This window comes from Ursus americanus, chromosome 22, assembly GCF_024610735.1.
Source record: "Ursus americanus isolate L20-20 chromosome 22, mUrsAme1.1.p, whole genome shotgun sequence".
In the NCBI taxonomy this organism is placed as follows: Eukaryota; Metazoa; Chordata; class Mammalia; order Carnivora; family Ursidae; genus Ursus; species Ursus americanus.
In genome coordinates, this window is record NC_142148.1 from 7,853,740 (window position 1) to 7,875,349 (window position 21,610).

Consider the following 21,610-nt stretch of genomic DNA (forward strand, 5'->3'; position numbering starts at 1 on the left):
GACGTGTGCAAAGTGTGTCTTCGTGTGGGAGAGGTTCAAACTGTCTTCACTCCTACCCTTTGGAAAAAAAGCTTTTTGTCTTTGGCTACAGCTCATCTCGACATCTCTTATTCTAGATAAATCTCTGCTGTTTGGACTTTCCCTTTGAGTAAGTCATAACATCAGCCTGGGTCCTTCATACGCGTAAAATAAAATCTTTAACATGTGTTCATTTGGATATCTGTAGGTAAGTCGTGATTTTACCTTTTCCCGAAAATCACCTTTCAACAGTGGTCAGTGCTTCCTAAACCTCTCTTTCCCAGAAGAGAAGGTCGGAGCTAGCCTGACTCTTCTTTCCTTAGAGATAATTTGGTTTTTCCCTCTGGATACTCAAGGGTTTTTCCCCCCATCATAGATGAATACCGTTAGTTCACTGTGACATGGTGAATTTAAAAATAGTCGACAGCCTCTAATTTAAGACAAAATAAAAAATCATTCTGATTCCCTTAACTGTGAACTCTCTGGTTTAGTGGAATTTGTGGATATCATTGAATATTGTTGGAACGGCAAAAATAATGATTTTTCACATTAAAACATTCAACTGTCTTAGAATTAGACAAAGCCTAGAAGGCACTGTACAAGCCTACATTCCCGTGCAGAGTTTTTAGTTCATGTCCACTGGGCCTGTTTTGATCCAGCCTAATGGTATTATTATTATTTTGAGGGTAAATTTTAAAAATCTGATATGTTATTTTGATCCAAGATTTGTTCTCCAGACAGATGATTTGAGATGGCTATTATATTGTCAACAAAGCTCGTGGGGCTTGTAATGATGTAGGTTATGGAGGTCTATAGGCTTAAAGCATCACGGAGTTAGCCTAGTCAGATGGGAATTTTAAAGAGAAATGGTTATTTTTAGAAAATAAGTACTCTGCTTAAAACCTGCCATTCTTTCTCATCTACATTTTCTTTCTCAAGACACGTTCTTTTTCATTTATCTCTTAAAATGCCCCTTCATAAAAAATGGAGCTGTTTGGTTTCTGTGAATCACACGATGAGTTGAGGCACATCAAAACTAATCAAGTCATCAGTGAGCCATGGTAGGAGTTCGAAGCCATCTTGATATTCTCCTAGACTGTAGAACCTCTGCTTTTACCAGAGTACCAGAGTTTTTAAAATGTAGATATGTCATAGTACTATGTAGAAAAATTTCTTCCAGATAAAGTCCATGGTATAATGTGAAGTAAAAAAAGAAAAAGAGAGACAGACAAAAGTATGTATACCTTAACATTATAATAAACTAAAATTAAAATAAATACATTATATTGAATTCATCAAATAATTTAAAGAAAGACTGAAGGACATTCATAAAACACAAAAAAATTAACTCTGGATGTAGAGATTAAAGGTGATTTTAATTTCCATATTATACTTTCCACTGCTTTAGGTTTTATATAACAAGCTGTTGTTTTTTTTTATAGATTTTATTTATTTATTTGAGAGAGAGAGAGCATGAGCAAGAGGGAGGGGCAGAGGAAGAGGGAGAGAGAGAGGGACAAGCTGACTCCCCACTGAGCAGGGAGCCCAACGTGGGGCTCCATCCTAAGACCCTGAGATCATGACCTGAGCCGAAGGGAGATGCTTAACTGATTGAGCCATCCAGGTGTCCCCAAGCTTGATTAATTAAAATGAAGAAAAATTAGTATTAAGAAAATAAAAGGGGGCGCCTGGGTGGCAGAGCAGTTAGGCGCCTGCCTTCGGCTCAGGGCGTGATCCTGGTGTTATGGGATCGAGCCCCACATCAGGCTCTTCCGCTATGAGCCTGCTTCTTCTTCTCCCACTCCCCCTGCTTGTGTTCCCTCTCTCGCTGGCTGTCTCTACCTCTGTCGAATAAATAAATAAAAAATCTTTAAAAAAAAAAAAAAGAAAGAAAATAAAAGAAAAGTATTCCTTTTTGATGACCGAGTTGAAACATGTATGCTAGAGCCCCTAAACAGGCCTCACACTCTATACTCCAGCCACAGAGGACATAATACAGGACCTATACCTCTTGGCCTTTGCACAATCACATTCCCTGCTTGTGTTGTTTCTGCTTCAAGAAAACCTTCCCTGATTTCCTTCAATGGCATCAGTTGTATCCACAGCATTTTGAAAATAACCTCTTCAATGGAACTTATCATATTATCCTATTTCTTGACATGCTTTCTCTACTTGTCTGTGGGCTCCCGAGGGCAGAAATCACATCTTATATAACTTTGCATCTCCCTTGTCTCTGCCTGACATCCAGGGGGGCTCTGTATTTATGTTGAACAAATGAGTGAATGAGCAACAAAACCCCAGACAAGATGATAGGAGCTTTTTCCGTCCCCGCCCCAGGCCAACTTTACTTCTCAAGAGGCCTGAGCATACTTTCTGCATCTCCATAAAATTATTCTTATAAAATTATAAAATTATTGTCTGAATTGACATTCTCTTCCACAAGTTCAGTGAAAAAGCCAAATATGGATGGTCCGGGCTGATGAAAACTTCCTTTCTTCCAGAACAAACAGAAGAAACAATCTTTTCCATCTCAGGGGAGAAACTGGTTTTCTCTTAAGAAGTGTCCAGTCCATACATGAAGGAAGCAGTTTCTGAAACTTGCTGCAGAATCACAGCTAGGTCAGAAATGACCATCCTTTTGTGTGTATCTCACTTATTTTGAAGTTACTTATTATTTTGGTAAAAATACACCTTGGGGAGCTCAGCTCCTGTAAAAAGGAAGTTGGCTGGGTATGTAACAAAAGAATTCTAGACTTCATAAAGCCTGTCCTATGAATAAGTCCTCATCTCTTCGATTAATCTGTCAGTGATGTGTTTAATAATTACAGAGTACTTTTTCCTCAAAAGACTTGAATCTCAGTATCTGCCCTTTAGTACCCCTAGAAAGAAAGCAATTTTATCACAAAACCAGTGAGGACATGGAATCTTGGTGCTATGGGTTATGTTATGGTTGAATTGTGTCCCTTCACAAAAGACATGCTGAAGTTCCAACCCCCAGTACCTCAGAATGTGACCTTATTTGGAAATAAGGTCATTGTCAATGTAATTAGTCAAGATGAGTCAAAGTAAAGTAGAGCGGGCTCTTAAGCCAATATGGCTGGTGGCATTACAAGAAGCGAAGAAACTCAGTGACAGAAACACAGGGAGTAAAGCTATGTGTCGACAGACGCAGAGATTGCCAGTGATGCATCCATAAGCCTGGGAATGCTAGTGATTGCTGGCAAACACCAGAAGCTCGAAGAGGCGAGGAGAGATTCTCCTCCAGAGTCTTCAGAAAGAAGATGGCCCTGCCGACACCTCAGTTTCAGACTTCTGTTCTCCAGAACTAGAAGACAATAAATTCCTGTTGTTTGAACCCACCCAGTTTGCAATACTGTATAGAGCAGCCTCAGGAAACCAATACATAGGGACAGATTCAACCCATTTCCCAGGATTTTGCACCAAGTTATTGGCGAAAACAGAACGAAGCCCACGTCTTCTGTCCTCTGAATCAGTCTGTGGTCAGGCAGGGGACTATTATAACTCTCTAATTATAATTCTCCTAGTTCTGCTATAAATATTGGCTGTGAGTCTTGTGAGTCGTACAAGGTGGAATATGAATTTGCAGAGAGACAGACTTCTCCTTCCCTTAATTTTCCATTTAACCTTTTGTAAGGCTGGTCTAAGAGTCAAGAACAAACCCAGTAGGGTTAAAGTAGGCTGTAATTTTGCATTATCTTTCACGCAGTCATTTATCTGTCCTGAGGTACTGTGAAGTCAAGATTTCTGCTTATTAACCTTTTAGCAAAAGCAAGCCTGACTTTTCAGTTAGAAGCCAAAGTATTAGGAACGATTACCTTAAATAGCACTGCATTTCACATCAAGGAATTTGGCCTTGTGGCTGTTCTTTTTTAAGTGGCCATTTGTTACCTAATAGAGGGAACAGAGATGGGAACAAATGATGAGCCGAAATGAATAAACTGGATAGATTCGAACCAGGAGTTCGCTGCCGGGCCCATAACTGACCAACCTGAAATTCTCATGAAAGCAAACACATGACACAGGAGGAAGAAGAGGTCCACTTGGAGAGCAGAAAGTATAGATCCAGATTTTCAGATTTAAAATCCTGGCTCCTCCATTCACCAGCCTTAAGATCCCGGGTGAGTCGAGTAATCTCTATGTGCCCTATTTCCTCCTACATCAGGTGAGGGTAAGAAGAGTATTTCCCTCATAGGACTGCTGTAAGAATAAAGGGTTCTTAGTATCCAAACTCAAGAGAGAAAATTGTTGATGGTATTTTGACCCTAGTCCATACTGGGACCAAGTAATCACTGGAAGTGATTTTAAATCCATTTCCAACTATCCATGGCAACTCAGGTTCACACTAGGCAGACCTGCAGAGCGAAAGGCAACCAACCCCGCAACTCTGCTTCTGAAAGCCCACCAATCCTTGAACTCCCCAGGTCCCCAAACCAACCATTAAAGGCTCAGCTCTCTCTGCTTGTTCAGAGGGATACGAAACCAGAACAGTTCTCCCTTCCTGGCAAGTGAGAAATTCAGCCTTTTATTTCAGATCTTGAGTGCTGGCTTCTTCCTCCAACACCCTAAGGATCAAATCCCTAAATAGATACATAGAACCCTTTGATAGTGCCTGGTATGTAGTAAGTGGTCAATAAATGTTCATTACAGTTATTAAAAAAAAAAAAAACTGTAGTGACCCTGACCTACTGGACGGGCCAGCAGAAGGGAAGGACAGTAAGTACCGAAATGCAGTATTTGAAACCTAGTTGGGGGCATCAGGACAATCTGAGTTCAGACCCTAGTTGCCACTTAGCTGCTATTCAAATGCAGGCAAATGTCCTTCCTTCTGTAAGAGACATTGGCAAATTGCAGCTGCCTAATCCCGCCCGCCGTTTGTTTTGTGAACGAAGTTTTACTGGAACACAGCTACACCCATTTTAGACAATGCTCTGGCTGCTTCTGAGCCACAAAGTCGGAGCTGAAGAGTTGACATAGACCCCCCAGGAGCCCACCAAGCCTAAAATATGCACTATCTGTCCCTTTCCAGAGAAAGTCTGCCCTGATCTCTAAAGCTAAAGTACCACCTATGAAAATGATGGCAATTCGTACCTTTGTCACAGGGCTATGATGAATGTCAAATGGAAGAATATACAGCCAAAGCACAGGAGAGCATTTGGCCGAGTACGCGCTGCATCCAGGACTAGAAACCAGTCAGCTGAATCAGTGGCAAAGGCTACAGTTTTTGTTTTTATGTTTTAAATTGAATTTGAATTATTTTAGGCAGGGACATGACTTCTTAAGTTGGGCCACAACCCTCCGTCCTTCTCCTGTTTTAAAAATGAGCTTGACTTCAAACACGGTTTCCCCGCCCGGCTCCTGTGCCCCTTTAAACAGGAGCACACCGTTCCAGATGTTACCCATCACTAATACTGTCTTTCTTCCAAGAGATCAGCTATAATCTCATGAGGCCTCACTGGGTTTAATTATACACCTACATATTTTCTTTAAAAGGGAATAATTTGCACGCAGTAGAAGCATAATTCATGTGATTTAAATTAATGAACTACTGGCACGTCTCTGGCACTGTTGCAGGCACTGGGAGAGAGTTCCTTGAAGCGAGGTCCATAAGAAGAGCGTCTGTGGGGTGGCAGAGCTCCTCGTGGAAAGGGTAGACAAGAGCGTGCTGGGAGTGGAAAGGCCTTGAAGCTTGGTAAGTTTGGCTCCTTGAATGAGACACCGTAAGACGGATGGGGCCAAAGCAGAGAGACAGGGATCGTGATGCGAAATGAGGACAAAGGTCCACAGCGAAGTGGGGCTCATACCCAAGGTAAGGGGACAAGGCTTCATCCGATGCATGAGAAACTGCTGAAGCTTTCCCACATTTAAGAATGTTTGTGATCTGCCTTGCTTTCTTCATAGCCCTCTCTGGGTGCTCTTTGGAGAATGGATGAGTGTGTGAATGAATGAATGAGTGAATGGTGGTAGTCCGTTTTCCGTGTTCATTAATAAAAAGTCAACAGGGGAGAGCTTAACAACTCTCCCCAAACCAGGAGGCACAGAAAGCCCATTGAAACCTTTCACGCAGAGTGCGCTGGTGCCCTTGGACATTGCTCAGGGCTGCCGTGTGCCAGACCCGGAAAAGGACACGCCAACCGGGTGAGAAGCCTGTCGGCAACGGCAGCAGGGGGTATAAATGTCCTCCCCCAAAAGTTCTTGAAAAAGTCTGTTGTGAAAATATTTAATTAAACTCTTGAGGTTCTAGCTAGAAATGTGCAGATGGACACACAAACATGTGGAAATCTTTCAGCCTCTACTTTAAAAGAATCTAGATAAGGGATCCCTTGTTGTTAATGTGTTTTGTGAATTCTGGTAGGGCAGGATATAATTTAAAATCCTTTGCCCACAACACCTTGGCAATGCCTCTCAAAATAAATAACTAATATAGCCTGGAGTTCTTTGGCTGGGTCTATACGCATAATTGGTCTGCTCCCTTTTGACTGACATGCCTAATTCATTTACTCAATTAATATTATTTTGGCTAATGGATGTTTTAAAATATTTAAGGCATATGAAGTACTGTTTTAGGCACATGTTGCATCTTATCCTCCCAAACCCTTATAATTATTAGTATTAATAACAGTAAATGAGTGAACACGGAAGTGCTTACAACTGTACCTCTCAATTACTGTCAGCTGTTATCATCACCATCATTATCATTATTGCTATAAATATGACTCTTGTATTTGCTACTAACTCAATCTATAAATCAGGAACTGAAGCTCAGAGAAATTCAGTAACTTCCCCAAGGTCAAAGATAGAGTGAGAATTAAAACCCCAGGGTCTGACTGCAGAGCCATACTCTGAGCTACACCAGACTATACCAGATCTACAATGATAATTATCTGGTTGAAAATATATTATTATTTGGGCCAAAATTTGAGCCAGTTGCCTCTAGGATCCATCTGTGATGTCCGTTTAGATTTCCTACACACACACACACACACACACACACACACACACACACATACACACACGCATACATACATAGAGCTGTCCGTATAAAAATACATTCATAGTTGTAGGTACACTTAGGATAGCTAATCAGTTATAATAATTACTCTTTGTGTGATAAATGTGCTATGTTTGTCAAGTCAAAAAAAAAAAAAAAAAAAAACCAACCAACAACAACCAAGGAGTTATTTTTTAAAAACCTTTAAGCCATACATTATGGACCTAATACTGTAATCTAATTCTCAATGAAAAACATTCCACGATTATGATTCCAATTCCTAACAATAAATTCCCTAATGTTGCCACTGTCGTTTCAATGGGTGCAGTGCTTTCCGTGCAAGAGCCTGGAGAAATTTCCAGAGATGTGTTCTGATTAATGCACAATTTAAAAAAAAAGTTGCATTTATGTGTGTGCTGTTTTGCTTAGCTCAGGTGTTTCTTAAACGAGGTCTAAGGGAGGCAAAAAAGAAGGATGATTTCAGTGGGAACATAAGCAGAACTTAAAAACCTGCAAATGAGTGTCAATATGGCGAATATTATTAAAAGGAGGAAATGGGACGCTGACTCAACCTGTGAGCAAGCAGGCCGGGCTGCGTCCTGGGCTGTGTCACCTGCTGAGAAACGTAGCACTCATTTTGCTTGTTTGGGATTTTTGTGACAGGTTCCAGGCATACAAACAGCTTTCTCCCCACTTCCTTCTGCTTTCGGCCCCTTGATAGCATATGCCTACAAGACCTTCTCCTCGTTCTATTCAGTGACTCAGGAACATGCAAGCCTTGAGTCAGATTACAAAATAATTCCCATTTGTCCTCCTTTGTGCTCTTTATTTAAAGTTCACTGAAGTGGAATTCTTTGCCAAGTTAATTGGCAGGCTCTGTGTCCATCCCCAAACCGGGCTGGCGTGAATGACAAAATCCCTCTTCATTGTCACCCCTGGGAAACCACCTATAAAGCCACTCCTTGCTTTAGTGATTGTGGGATTCCAGGTCATTTCTCACCCAGCGCCCTTGTCTAAATGCCAGAAAGTAAATGGGGGTGGAAATGTGCCAACCCAAAGGCCAACACCTCTTTTCCTCACAAAAGCTTGACTGTATTCGAATATCTGGCGGAGGCCTCTCAGAAGAGAGCGGAGCAAACCACAATCTAGCGGTGGTCATGTGACCCAGGTGTGGCCCTTGGGCTAGAAGCAGAGAGAAGCAAACCACTAGCTAGCGGTGGTCACGTGACCCAGGTGTGGCCCTTGGGCTAGAAGCAGAAATCCCCTGTGGGCCTGGGAGGATGTAAGTCTTCACCCCTGACAAGGGGACGCACTGGAAAAGAAATGCTCTGTGCCACTGGCCTTTGCTTTGGAAACAACTGGGTGAGACACCATGCTCAGAAGAGTCAGGGCCATCTCGTAACTGTAAGTGGAAAGTTCGGAAGATTGAGGGGAAGCTAATCCAGAGCCCAGACATTGTGGAGCCACCGAACCACCACCAACAAATCACCTGTGGCCAAAATTTCATCTTATGTGAGAAAATGAAACCCTCCTCCAAGATCCCGACAACTGAACATTCCCTTAACCTGCAGCCAAAATCATTCAAAACTCTTACACCAGTACTCTGATTTCTTGTGCATCTCCCTACCTCTTTCTACAACAGTGTAAGGGTTAAATTTGGGACAACTTCCTGTGTCAGTCCTGAGGAAGATGGCCTTATTCCCACTGGGATGAGCTGAAGGCCTGGTAGGGGAAGAGACAGTCACCAGCGGCCGTGAGCGTTACTACACAGTGCTGCTAAAAATAATGACCAGAATGTAAGGCCCTGACTGCCTGCTCTTTACGCAGGTCGCTTTTTAGGGTTCCATTAATTAGAGAGCAACATTGAGGCCTGTGGTAATGTCTCCCCCAGATAGCAAGCAGTCTTGCTTATAGATTTTTTTTTACCTCAAAGTATAACTTTGTTATTTTTTTTATTATGTTATGTTACTCACCATACGGTACTTCATTAGTTTTTGATGTAGTGTTCCATGATTCATTGTTTGCACGTAATACCAAGTGCTCGTTGCAATAGTGCCCTCCTTAATACCCATCACCAGGGTACCCATCACCCCACTGCCCTCCCCTCTGAAATCCTCAGTTTGTTTCCCAGAGTCCATAGTCTCTCGTGGTTCATTTCCCTCTCTGATTTCCCCCCCTCCTTCATTTTCCCCTTCCTTCTCCTAATGTCCTCCATGCTATTCCTCATGTTCCACATTTAAGTGGAACCATATGATAATTGTCTTTCTCTGCTTGCCTTATTTCACTTAGCCCAATCTCCTCCAGTTCTGTCCATGTAGTACAGTTTACTGTAACAGCAGTACATTCCCTGAGCTCAATGTCCCTTATTTGCAATGCAAACCCACCTAGACCTCTCTGCTTGAAAGCCTCCTTTTATCCTCTCCTGTGGGACTTGGAGGGCAAGGAGGGAGCCAAGAAAGATTCAAAGCTCATGCTGCTTGCTCTGCAGAAAAAAGTCCTTTGTCTCTGACCCAGGAGCCTCGCGTCTTCTGGCAGCACGTATGAAACTGTTCACTTGCAAGTAGGATAAAACTCTTAGACCCTTCCCTGTTCTCAACAGGCCTGTGGAGCAAAATGCACCCCTAGATGACAGACAGATACTCCCACATCCTTAGACTATGGCCTTCATTCCCATCATACCTCCCATGAAAATCTACAACAACCATTTCCTTGAAGTCATGATAATATAGCACTTAAGAGCACAGTCTTTGAAATGTAACTGATTCAGTGTAGAGTCTGCTATTTGCAACTTTTTTAACCTCTCTGAGCTCCAATTTTCTCATCAGAAAATTGGAATAATAATAGTACCTTTGCAAAATGTTTTTGTTTGTTTTAGCATTCTTGAAGTGTGAATGCAATGTCTAAGACATGAGCACACAATCCTCACAGCTCCCTGCAGTCCAAACCACCAGTCTCCTTCCTAGATGATGGTAATAGTCCCCTAACCAGTTTCTCTGCTTCATACTCGTCTTGTTTCAATTCATTTCCCAAATAGCGCCAGGATAATATTTCAGCAATCAAATCATGTCTTTCTGTTCCTAACCTTTCTAATAGAATAGAATCACATGTCAAGTCCTAATTGTGGCTGATAAGACTCTACATGTTTCAATCTCTGTGTACCTTTCTAATCTAATTCATCAATCTCTCTATTTTTCACTGTGCTTCTTGAACAATTCAAGTTCATCCCAACCTTCGGGCATTTGCACCTGCTATTACTGCTACAAGGAGTGCTTTCTCTAGGGGTCTTTGCAGAGCTCACCACTGCTTGTCATTAAGATCTGCACACAAATGCACTCCTGCGGAAAGACTTTCTCGTATCACTCTTCCAAGATGTGCCCCTGCCAATTAGTCAGTTCCTTTATTCCTTTTGCTTTCATTTGAACTACCCAAAATTATTATTTTTTTGCTTACTTAGAAATGTTATTTTGCTTTTCTCCTTTCATCAGGACGCGAGTGCTATCTTGTTAACCGCTATAACTTTGCAGCAAGAAGAGTGCCTGGAATCGAATTATATTGTTGAATGAATGAGTGAATGAATGAATGTTATGCTTATATCATCAGGATATTAAAGATGCAAAAGTCTATAGCCATTGAATATCTTGACGTAAGACTGAATGACAAAAATAATAATAATAATAATAATAATCCTCAGGCTGTTCCCAAACCCATGTTTACTTCTGGAAATTCAGTGGTTTGTGGTCAATGTTATAGCTTAACTTTTTTTGCAATGTTCAAACTAAATAAATACAATTTTGAGAAAATTCCTTCATCTTTAAAGGTCATCCTTGTGACTTTTGCTGAGAATTCCCTGGAGATGGATTGTTTTTAGTCACAAATATTCCCTTGATAACTACGCCCACAAGGACTCAGGCTCCTTATGGGAACTAAAACATTATAGAGATAGGGTCATAAAAGCCTACAAAATATGCAGAAAAACAGACTTTATGTTGTTGACTTTTGGCCATATGACTTTATTTTTGAGAATCTGGGCTTTTCTTAGACATTTATGGTTCAAAATAGCATTTCCTATGTATAGTAATCAATTACACAGGAAATGAGTAGTTTGGGGACAATCATCTAAAGTGCATTTTCCTTATCGTTTCAAAATAGCTTTTTGTGGGGTGGGGGAAGAACTTTTAAAAAGTATAATGTCCCGTAGAAGCACATTTTAGGCTTGATTCTTACCAAATATTAAGTACAGATAATACATAGCCATGATATCCTAGGAAAAGTCTAGCCAGGTCCTTTACAACTTCATTGCAATACTCAAGGCTTTGCCTGCTGATATATATTAATGTAATGAAACTGCACACTGGATTATAAATGTCTTGCCAGTTTACAAGCAATCTGAGAGATTGCGTCTCTCACAATGTTTATCACACTTCTTGGCAGGTAGTATGTGTTTAACACAAATTTATTAATTTGTTGGTTGTAAGAATAAGGAAAAGATTTTTATTATGAAGAGAAAATATGTTACTATAATCTATTATAGTCTAGGACTGGTAAGGTGACTCTGATGGTCTCAGTTTCCCTACATTTTTGGTTTTGCTGTTCTTAGTGTGTGGCTTCTTTCTTAAGTTTGCTTCATGATAACCAGATGGCTGTTGCTGTTCCAGCCATTAAAGTCCAGATTCCGGCCAGAAAAAAGGAGAAAGGGCAAATAGGAATACATGAGTTGAGGTTTTTTTTAAGTGCTTCCCAGGCAGTCCCACCAAATAACTTCCATCTACTTCTCACTGGCCTGAACTGGTCATCTGGTGAGCCCTACAGTCACGGGATGACAGGAAAGGCGGGCTTTTAGGTGAGTGCATTGCTCTCATCATCAAAATCACAGCCTCTTTTAGTAAGAAAGAAAGGTCGAAGACTTATCGGGTAGGCAGCTTCTGCCTGAATAATGTATTATGAGCATCCATTTCCCTTGATTTTGGAGGATAGATAGGTAAGATTACAGGTTTAGAGATGAAAGATACAGTTTTTGATATGCACTAGTTTAGGATTTTCAATCTGTATATCCTGATGTATCTATTCTCAAATTCTCTGAAACACTAAACACCCAAATTCAGAGGTTTTATCTAAAAAGATGAAAATGCAAATGCAGCAGGTCAAATAAAAATATTCCCATTTTAACTAGTGAGTAAGGATGGTCGTTGAATGCTAAGTGTTGAATAATAAACGTATTATGATATAGCAGATGCTACTGGATTATCAAGGAATTGCGATACGCCTGATAAGCTTAAAAAGGATTTTTAAAAAGCCAACAAACAATGAAATCACTTAGAAGAGTCCAGTTTGAAAGCCAGCAATTATCAATTCCATTATTGATAGGATGCTGCTGATGATGGTGGTGGGGGCATGATGATGGTATTGGTGAGCATGCAGTGGAGAGAGTAGCTAATATAAAATTTAGAACCTCATGTGTGCCTAGCCCTGTTCTAAGCACCTGAGACATTCCATCTTGTTGAAGACTCACATCCATCCTATAAAACAGCTAAATATTTTTGACCCTATTTTACAGATGACTGAAGAGAATAACTAACAGTCCAAGTGCATTTGATTCATAAGAATTTGAAGTCAGATCCAGAGTCTGGCTCCTAATTCTCACATTATACTTCCCTGGGGATAAGGAAAAGAAGGTCCAGCAGGATTCAGAAGATCTGAACCCACATCACAATGCAAGTCTGTTACCACTGGCTTTATATCCATCTTGTTGTGCCCTCACCTAAAGACCATCCCCACTCCCTTGCGTGTCTGTGATACTGGAACAAGGGGAAGCCTACAGATGAGTCAGGTCCAGGAGGAACCTGTGTTAGTGTGTCTACACCACCATGAAGGACAAAATGTAGGGACAATTTCATCTGGGACTGAAACTGGTGAACAGTACAATCCTCCTTTATTGTTTACAATAACTGACAAACAGATTTGGTCCCTTTTCTGATCATTTTTAGGTATTTATTACATCCAAAAATCAACTTTCTATCAATCAGGACACCACTGCAATGAATATCGGTGTTGAACAGGGAGGGATATTTAAGCAAGGACTACTTTTTGAGGTAGCTTATTAATCAACAATTTTATATTACAATAACTTTTTTTTGAGAGAGAAAGAGCATGCGTGGCTGTGCTCATGAGCACTGGGGGATGGGTAGGGGCAGAGGGAAAGGGAGAGAGAGAATCTCAAGCAGACTCCACGCCCAGCACAGAGCCCCACAGTGGATTCAATCCCATGACCCTGAGATCATGACCTGAGCCAAAATCAAGCATGGAATACTTAACTGACTGAGCCACCAGATGCCCCAACAATAACTTTTAATTTATCTTGAACCACATGGTTGAGATAAGAAAATTTCAGATAATGGAGACCCTTCAGAAGTAAGTGGGATAATATATAATATAATATAATATAATATAATATAATATAATATAATATAATATAATATATTTGTTTTTAACTTGCTTTGCTCACTTAACAATGTATCATGAATAGTTCCCATATTATTAAACATCTTTGTGCAGTGTGCTTGTAAATGTATATATAATATTTTATTAGAAAGACATACAATGTCTACCAGTGTGTATATACTACTGGATACCTCAACTCTAAAAATTAATTTATTATTAATAATGCCATATTATATATATTTCAGTGAAATATGAACACTTAATTATTTGAGATAACCAATTTCTAGAAGTGGGACTGTCACATTGAAGGGTTTATATATAGTAGGAAAAATTATAAATAAGTAGCTTTGAATTAGCATTCACCAGGAAGTTGCCTTTGCCAGCTTCCTCCTTGCGGTCACATGGAAAGGTGATGTGGCCACAGAGGAGCTTGACTCCCACTTACATCCATTAGCTGTTCCGTCCCAGCTATGTATTGTCAGTACTGCAATATGGAAGCTCCTCCAGGCCAGCAATCCTCCCTCAAGTGTTTCTCATCCACATGCTGTTCTGTGTTTCACTACCTCCTTCTACTTCCCTCCCTTCCAAAACCTCCTGCTCCCTGGAATATCAGTTAACCTGGTTACCAGACTCTCCTCTAGTTCCTCCACGTATGTCCTCGTCACGGCGCTCTCTATCTAGTGGTGTCAACTCAACTCTTACTCCCTGAGAGCACTACTTTCTTGTAGGCTAGTGAAGAAGAGTTGTACTTTCTTCCATACCTGTTTCCACAGGGCGAGGGATGGCTTAGCCTTCTCCTGGCTTCTGACCGCCTCTCCTTAGCTACTGCATTACATCCTGAAGGAAAGTGCCCTCTGCTTCGGGAGTCATGGCATCTGCTGTCCGCCCAGCTTCTCACCTTCTCTCCTGACCACCCCCTTGCCTCACACAAGCAACCAGGGAAATAATTTAGAAATATATAAGTCAGATCCTGCCACTGGTGACCTAAAACCACCTACTGGTCCCCAGTACACACAGAGTAAGATCTGACATCCTTACTATGGACTGTAAGGCCCTAAAATATTTTGTCCCATTCTCATTTCCCGCCTCTCCCCAAGCATATCCCACCTCAGGGTTTGTAGGTCGCACTCCGTCTGCCTGGCACATGGTTCCTCTCTCACCTCCTACAGCTCTTGGCTCAAGGACCTTCTTATTACAGAGGCTTTCTCCAGCCAACATATCAAAAGCAGTGATGGGTCTCCTACCTGGATCTGATTCTCTGTTTCCTATGCCTCTTTCTTCTTCCTCTCATGAATGAAATGGCATGTACTATTCCATTCAATGGTGAATCTCCAGCATTTTCAGTCTCTGGCACTTAAGAAGTAGTCAATCAATATTTGTTGAATGAATGAATAAAGAAATGATTATCTACTTATCTTTGGTCACTCCCCCACGCTTATTTTCACACCCTTTCCCTCTCTGTAGTATAATGTAATTATTCCTATTTTCCTGTCTTACAAATTCCCTGAGGGCTGGGCTTCATCCTACCTTTCTCTGTCTCACCTACACTTAGGAAGGACCCGACACGTGACAAACTTAGGAAAATATTTGTTGAACTGAACGCTCCTCCCTTTCAGACTCCCTTCTTGCCTTTCCTATCGTCCCCATTTCTCAACCAGGAAACAGAGGCCCAGAGGAGGTCAGAGAATTCTCCAAGCTGGTGAATGGCTGAGCTATGATTTTAACTCACACATTTTTACCCCAAGCATAGTCCTCTCTCTCTTTTTTTTTTTAATGTTGTTTTTCCTACTAATGGCCTATCCTCCTCTTGAATTGATATATACAGAAGCTTCCAGCATTATGCACATGCTGTGAAAAGTTATGTTTGAGACCTTGGGATCCTTAATTTGTCAAATGTTTGGAAGAAAAATATACTGCTCTAATTATAGAATGCAGATGGCAATTTGAAAACTTACAAACTATGTCATTTAACAAAGTAGAACATGAGAGAATCATGCTTCATAAAGTGACCTTATTTTCTTAAAGGGACAGTTTTTGAGAATCTTACTTTGAAAGACATAAACAGGCTGCCTCCTCATTCTTGATTATAAGGATACCTAAAGTAAGCCCATTAAGTACCAGTTACAATAATTTTAACTATCAATTATAAAAGTGGGCCTTTCTAATTATAGGCAACATTTAGCATTTGGGACTGAGTTATTGCTGGTTATATAAGTTGCAGATCTAACTAAAGCCAAATATACCCTAGCTGGATTTTACCCCACATTTCTAAATTTCTAATTATATTGTGATGGCATCAGCACTACCCTCTGCAAAAGTTTAAAACCTCATGACTCAAAAATAATCTGCAGGGAAACTTCCAGAAGCAAGGGAAAAATGTGAATGAGGACATGGCCTAGTATCAAAACCAAATATCATGAGAAACAAGCCCTTAAGAACAGAGGTAGCTATGACTAGCCAATGTAATTCCTTATTCTTAGGTGAATTTTCTAGAAGTGACACATTCTCCTCCATTCTGCCATTTCTTGCATGCAATGCACACTAACCATAAACCAGAAGAGCAAAACATAATACGACAATTCCCACTGCACCCCCAGAGCATGGCATGAAGGAAGAGAGCAATTAATTAATTCCACAAATATTTATGGGGCTGTGAATAAGACCAAAGATCACACCTTTATGGAGTCTATATTCATTTTGTAATTAAGACTGGTTATAAAGCCTACTCAAGAGGTCTTTAAAAATAAGCTTGCCAGCTATCTGGGAGAATAAAAAGGGCTTCTGCCTAAAGTATAAACTCGTTAATGTTTCCCCAAATGTTAAGTATGACATGAATTCAGTGTTAAATTTTAAGTAACAATGCCTTTATTTGAATATATATCAGAAAAACACTGTTTCTCCATTTAAACCAGTGACACATTTTATATATGTACAAATATATATGTACTATATAAATATATGTTTATAATTATATTATATGTTATAAATTATACATAATATAAAAATTATATATACTATAACTATAAATAGGTAATATATGTATAGAGACGTATGAAAAAACATTATATATAATACATATTTATTTATATATTCCATATATTTATACACTTATTTAAAGAAAAAGAGATTTTTCCATTTGAAGAAAAATACTATATAAATACGAAGAGAAATGGTACAGTAGACTATATGGCAAAAATTGTGAAGGTGACATGTGATCAAAGTTTTGCAAACACTAATCTCCTCAGAAAGTGATTGTTTTTAGAGAGGGGGAGGGTCTAAAGGAAGAGGGAGAGAGAAAATCTCAAGCAGACTCCCCGCTGAGCACAGAGCCCAACACGGGGTTCAACCCCATGACCCGACCCTGAGATCATGACCTGAGCTGAAATCAAGAGTCAGACACTTAACCGACTGAGCTACCCACGTGCCCCAAAAAGTGATTTTTAACCCACATAATTCCAAATTGTAAATGTGAAAATGCTTGCTATTAAGAATTACTTAACTCTAGAATGTTTTATCAAACACATGAATTAATATATACATATATATACTACATATAATAATTAATAACTAATTGTGCAATGACAATACCGTTGATTGTAGATTTATTACATTGTAGGCACTGCTCTAAGCATTTTGCACATTTCATATTCTTTCATGCATACAACCCAATTATGAGATAGATAAATTTACTGTTTCATCTTATAGTCTAAGGAACAGTGGCATAGTAAGAAAATGTAATTAGAGACGTAAGAATTAGAAAAAAAGAAGTAAAGCGTTCCTATTTTCACATGACATATTTACACATCTGGGAAACTTAAACAAATCGGTGGAAAATTACACAAACAATAAGATAATCTAATAAAGTAAGAGGTATAAAATCAACATGCTAAAACCAATAGTCTTTACATTATATACTAAGAAAATGAGGTGTAGAAGATATAGTGCAAGGGAAGGGAAATAAAAATGAACAAATGAATAAAAAAATACTTAGATGTACACTTGACAAGAATGGTTCAAGAATTATGAAGAAAACTATAAACTACTCCTGAGGGACCCCCAAATTAACATGGACAAAAGGAAAGACACGCTGTCATATAAAGATGGTGTCATAAAAATATCAATTCTCTATAACTTAACTTATAAATTTGACATTATCCCAGTAAAAGTATAAAAGATTTTTTGAGCTAGACATGTTTATTATGAAGTTTATTTGGCAGGACCAAAAGGTAAAAAAAAAAAAAAAAAAAAAAAAAATCAAGAAAATCCTAAAAAAGTTAATAATAAAGATGGAGAATAACTGGCCCTACCAGATAGGAACACGTACATAAAGCCTCAAAAATTAAAATGATGTGATACCGGTGGATGGATGGACATGGAGAACAATGGATCAGAAAAGAAGTCTAGAGAGAGACACAGTTGTATATGCAAATTTAGCATGTCATAAATTCAGAATTGCTGCTCAACTGGGCAGAAATGGACATTTTAGTAAGGGATGTTTGAATAACTGGCTTGCTCTATGGAAAAAGATAAAACTGAGTATAATTCTCATACTGTACACAATAATTTCCAAATAATTAAAGATTTAGATGTAAAGAAAAAAATGAAATAATACAAATATTTTTAAAAATTGATGAATCCCTCTGTAACTTGAGTTTGCTGAAAGCCTTCCTAATTATAATTCAAAATCCAGATGCAACAGTGGAAAGGGCTGATGCATTTGACTACTTAAAAATAAACTTTTGCACCATAAGCAGAGTAAAAATGTAAATGACAAAATAGGGAGAAGGCATTTGCAACAGATACGAAAGGATTAATATTCCGAAAACATAAAGAGCTTCTAAAAAAAAAAAAAAGAAAGAAAGAAAAGAAAAAAGTTCAACACTTCTGTTAGAAAAATAAGCAATGAATATGAACAGATGGCTCAGAGGAGAAAATGCAAATAGATCTTCAACAGAAAAAAAGGTGCTCAACCTTGGCTCACAAGAAGGAAGTGGGTAAAAGCCCAGACGTCATGGGAAAGAAAGCATCCACGGTGGACCTGTGACTCCCTCCTGCTCTTCTTGGGGTTAACATCAAACAGTCTCCCTTTTCAAAGTTCCAGCATTTTTACCAGGATCCACTGGGTTTGTCTAGATTGCTTGTCATTAACAAACCCCTGGAATTTATTAATGGATGGAGCAGGGTCAGTTGGAAAATGGAAGTCAAGTCTCATAGAAGGGAAGTCGGTTTCTGCATGACCAACAGAGTTTAAAAAGCCCCAGACTCAGCTTCCTCAGCTGACTTGTGCTGCACACATCCTCACTGAAACGTGTTCCAATGTGGGTGAGAGAGAGTTTCGTAAGATGCATCTGAGGGTATGGGGGTCCCTCCAGAGAAGCTGTGTCTCTGCCTCCACTTACCTCATTTCTTGACTTATTAGTAGAGTCTGGTGGTAGATGTGATCTATGCTTTGCCTAAGTCAGCTCGGACAATTCGATATTTTGCAGTGAAGAAGTCACTATCGTTCACCTATGAGTCTGACAAAAATAATCTGTTGGTGTAGCTTGTGGGGAAAGAAGCATGTTTATACATTGCTGGTAGGAAAACCAAGTAATATGTGGAATTTAGCAATGTGCAGAACCATCACGTAAGCATCTACTCTTCGATCTAGCTCTCCCCCTTCCAGGAATCAATCCTAAAGATAAACCAGCGAAAGTCAAAACAAAATAAGGCCAAACACAAAAAAACAAAAAACAAAACAAAACAAAACAAAAAACACCCCAAACCCATATATGCATAAGGCCATTAATTGCAGCCCTGTTTGAAATAAGCAGAAAATCAGAAACAACCCAAGTGCCCATCTGTAGAGAAGTGATTTCACAAGCAGCAGAACATCCACACAATGGAGTACCATGCAACTGTTAAAAAAAATAAGGAATATCTTAATACTCATATGCGGTTGTGGAGTGGTTTCCAGAAAATAGTAAGTGAAGAAAACAAGGTATAGAATAGTATATATAGTATCTACATTTTATCTAAGAAATGAGCAATATACAAGTGCACACATACATCTGCTTATATTATAAATAAAAAATGGAAAAATAAACCAGAAATGTTACAAATAAAATGTTATCCATAGGGTAAAGGAGAAAAAAGGTTGAAGAGCAGGGATAGAAGCTAACGTTCTCTGGATATTTCTTGATTTATTGATTTAACCTTTACAGAGTTATAAAACAAAAGCAAAGCAAATTGTTAAAAAAAAATAAGAAACTCCTAAAATGAAAGCAAAATAAAACAAAGCAATCTAATGGGTATTGATTGGTGGTTTACCCACAGATGGGAATTTTTTTTTTTTAAGATTTAGTTGAGAGAGAGAGCACGCATGAGCAGAAGGGGCAGAGGGAGAGTGAGAATCCCAAGCACACTCTGCACTGAATGCGGAGCTCAACATAGGGCTCGGTCCCATGACCCTGAGTTCATGACCTGAGGGGAAACCAAGAGCTGGAAGCTTAACCAACTGAGCCACCCAGGAGCCCCAGGCAGAAATTAAATGAAGCGACCTTACAGCACAGTAATCTGACTGCATATCCTTAGTAGGACATATTAAAAGGACAAAGCTATTTTACTAATAAGAGTGGCATTATTTTTCTCACACACAGACATACACACACATAAATATATGCATGATTAATCATCTATATGCAAATGATAATAGCAGTATTATTATTCTGACACACACACATTTATAAATATGATTAAAAACAAATAGGTAAAAAAAAGTAAATAGGTAATTATGTTAATATCATTACTAACCAAGATTTTTCAGCACCGAAGTAAAGAGATTCAAATAAAAAATCAAAGAAATGAAGTAAAAATCTTGTAACCATAGATTTAAATTGGTAATAGCAGGAGAAACCCATGGGTGGTTTTTTTTTAAGGTTTTATTTATTTATTTGTCAGAGAAAGGGAGAGGGAGGGAGAGAGTACAAGCAGGGGGAGTGGCAGGCAGAGGGAGAAGCGGGCTCCCCGCTGAGCAGGGAACCCGACGTGGGACTTGATCCCAGGACCCTGAGATCATGACCTGAGCCTAAGGCAGACGCTTAACTGACAGAGCCACGCAGGTGTCCCAAGAAACTCATAGTTCACCTGTCCTTGAAAAACAAGCTTATGTCTTATCTCTAAATACCGAAAAGAGACTTTGTATGACAAAGTAACCTAGCACCTAGACGATGCTTCTCACAGGCCATGTTTTTTCTCACAGGAACCATGGCTCTTAGGAGAAATGGCAGAATCCTGGTCTGAGGGAGGCAAAAGACAGTGGGAGTTCTAGAAGCATCTCACAGAAAGCTGTGAGAGACCCCTGATGTTGTGTCAAGAGGTCTCAGGAGCAAACTGAAGCAACCTTGACCAAAGATAAAAAGAGTTAAGTCTCAAGAAAAGAAAAGGGAAAAGAAACAAAGAAAAAAAAGACTGCATGAAAAAACAAATGTGTTACAAATACATTCAAAACACTACCAAAAATTAATACCAAAACCAACCAAACAAAAGAAATCCTTCCTAGAGCCCTTGTAGAACTCCAGCAAATATGGGGAAAACCAAGCATTGTTTCTGCCAGATCTGCATGAACAGCACCTCGGGGTGACCGTATGTTAGATCGGGGGTAGGGTCCAGCACAGAGGGTTCCAGGTAATACACGCGGAAGGACTGGTAAGGAGAGGCAATTTACCACTTGCAATGCCTATTGAAATGATCAAAGATGGCTGAAGCCATTAGGTGGAAAGCCGGTATGGAACTCTAGAACGGATGAGTTGAGCTAACAGCACTTAACCGCATTGGTCAGTCGTGACATCATAAAAACAACACTAGACATCTACTTCTTGACCGGATGTAAGAGGAAGCACACAGCACCACCTCCACCTATGACATATTCCTGGGGTGGCAGGGAGGGAACTTGACCCAACTTATAAAACTATCAAATGACAGAGCGACTTCTGACATGATACCACAGGGTGCAACCAACAAAACCCACATGGCAGCTTTATGGAACAATCTGGTTTCTCCAACAAGTAAGTAGCAAGCAAGGGGAGAAAGGGGAAGGTAAACTTGTATCAATCAAGGGCAATGAGTGGGCTTTGTTTGGATCCTGATTTGAAAGGAGGAGAAATT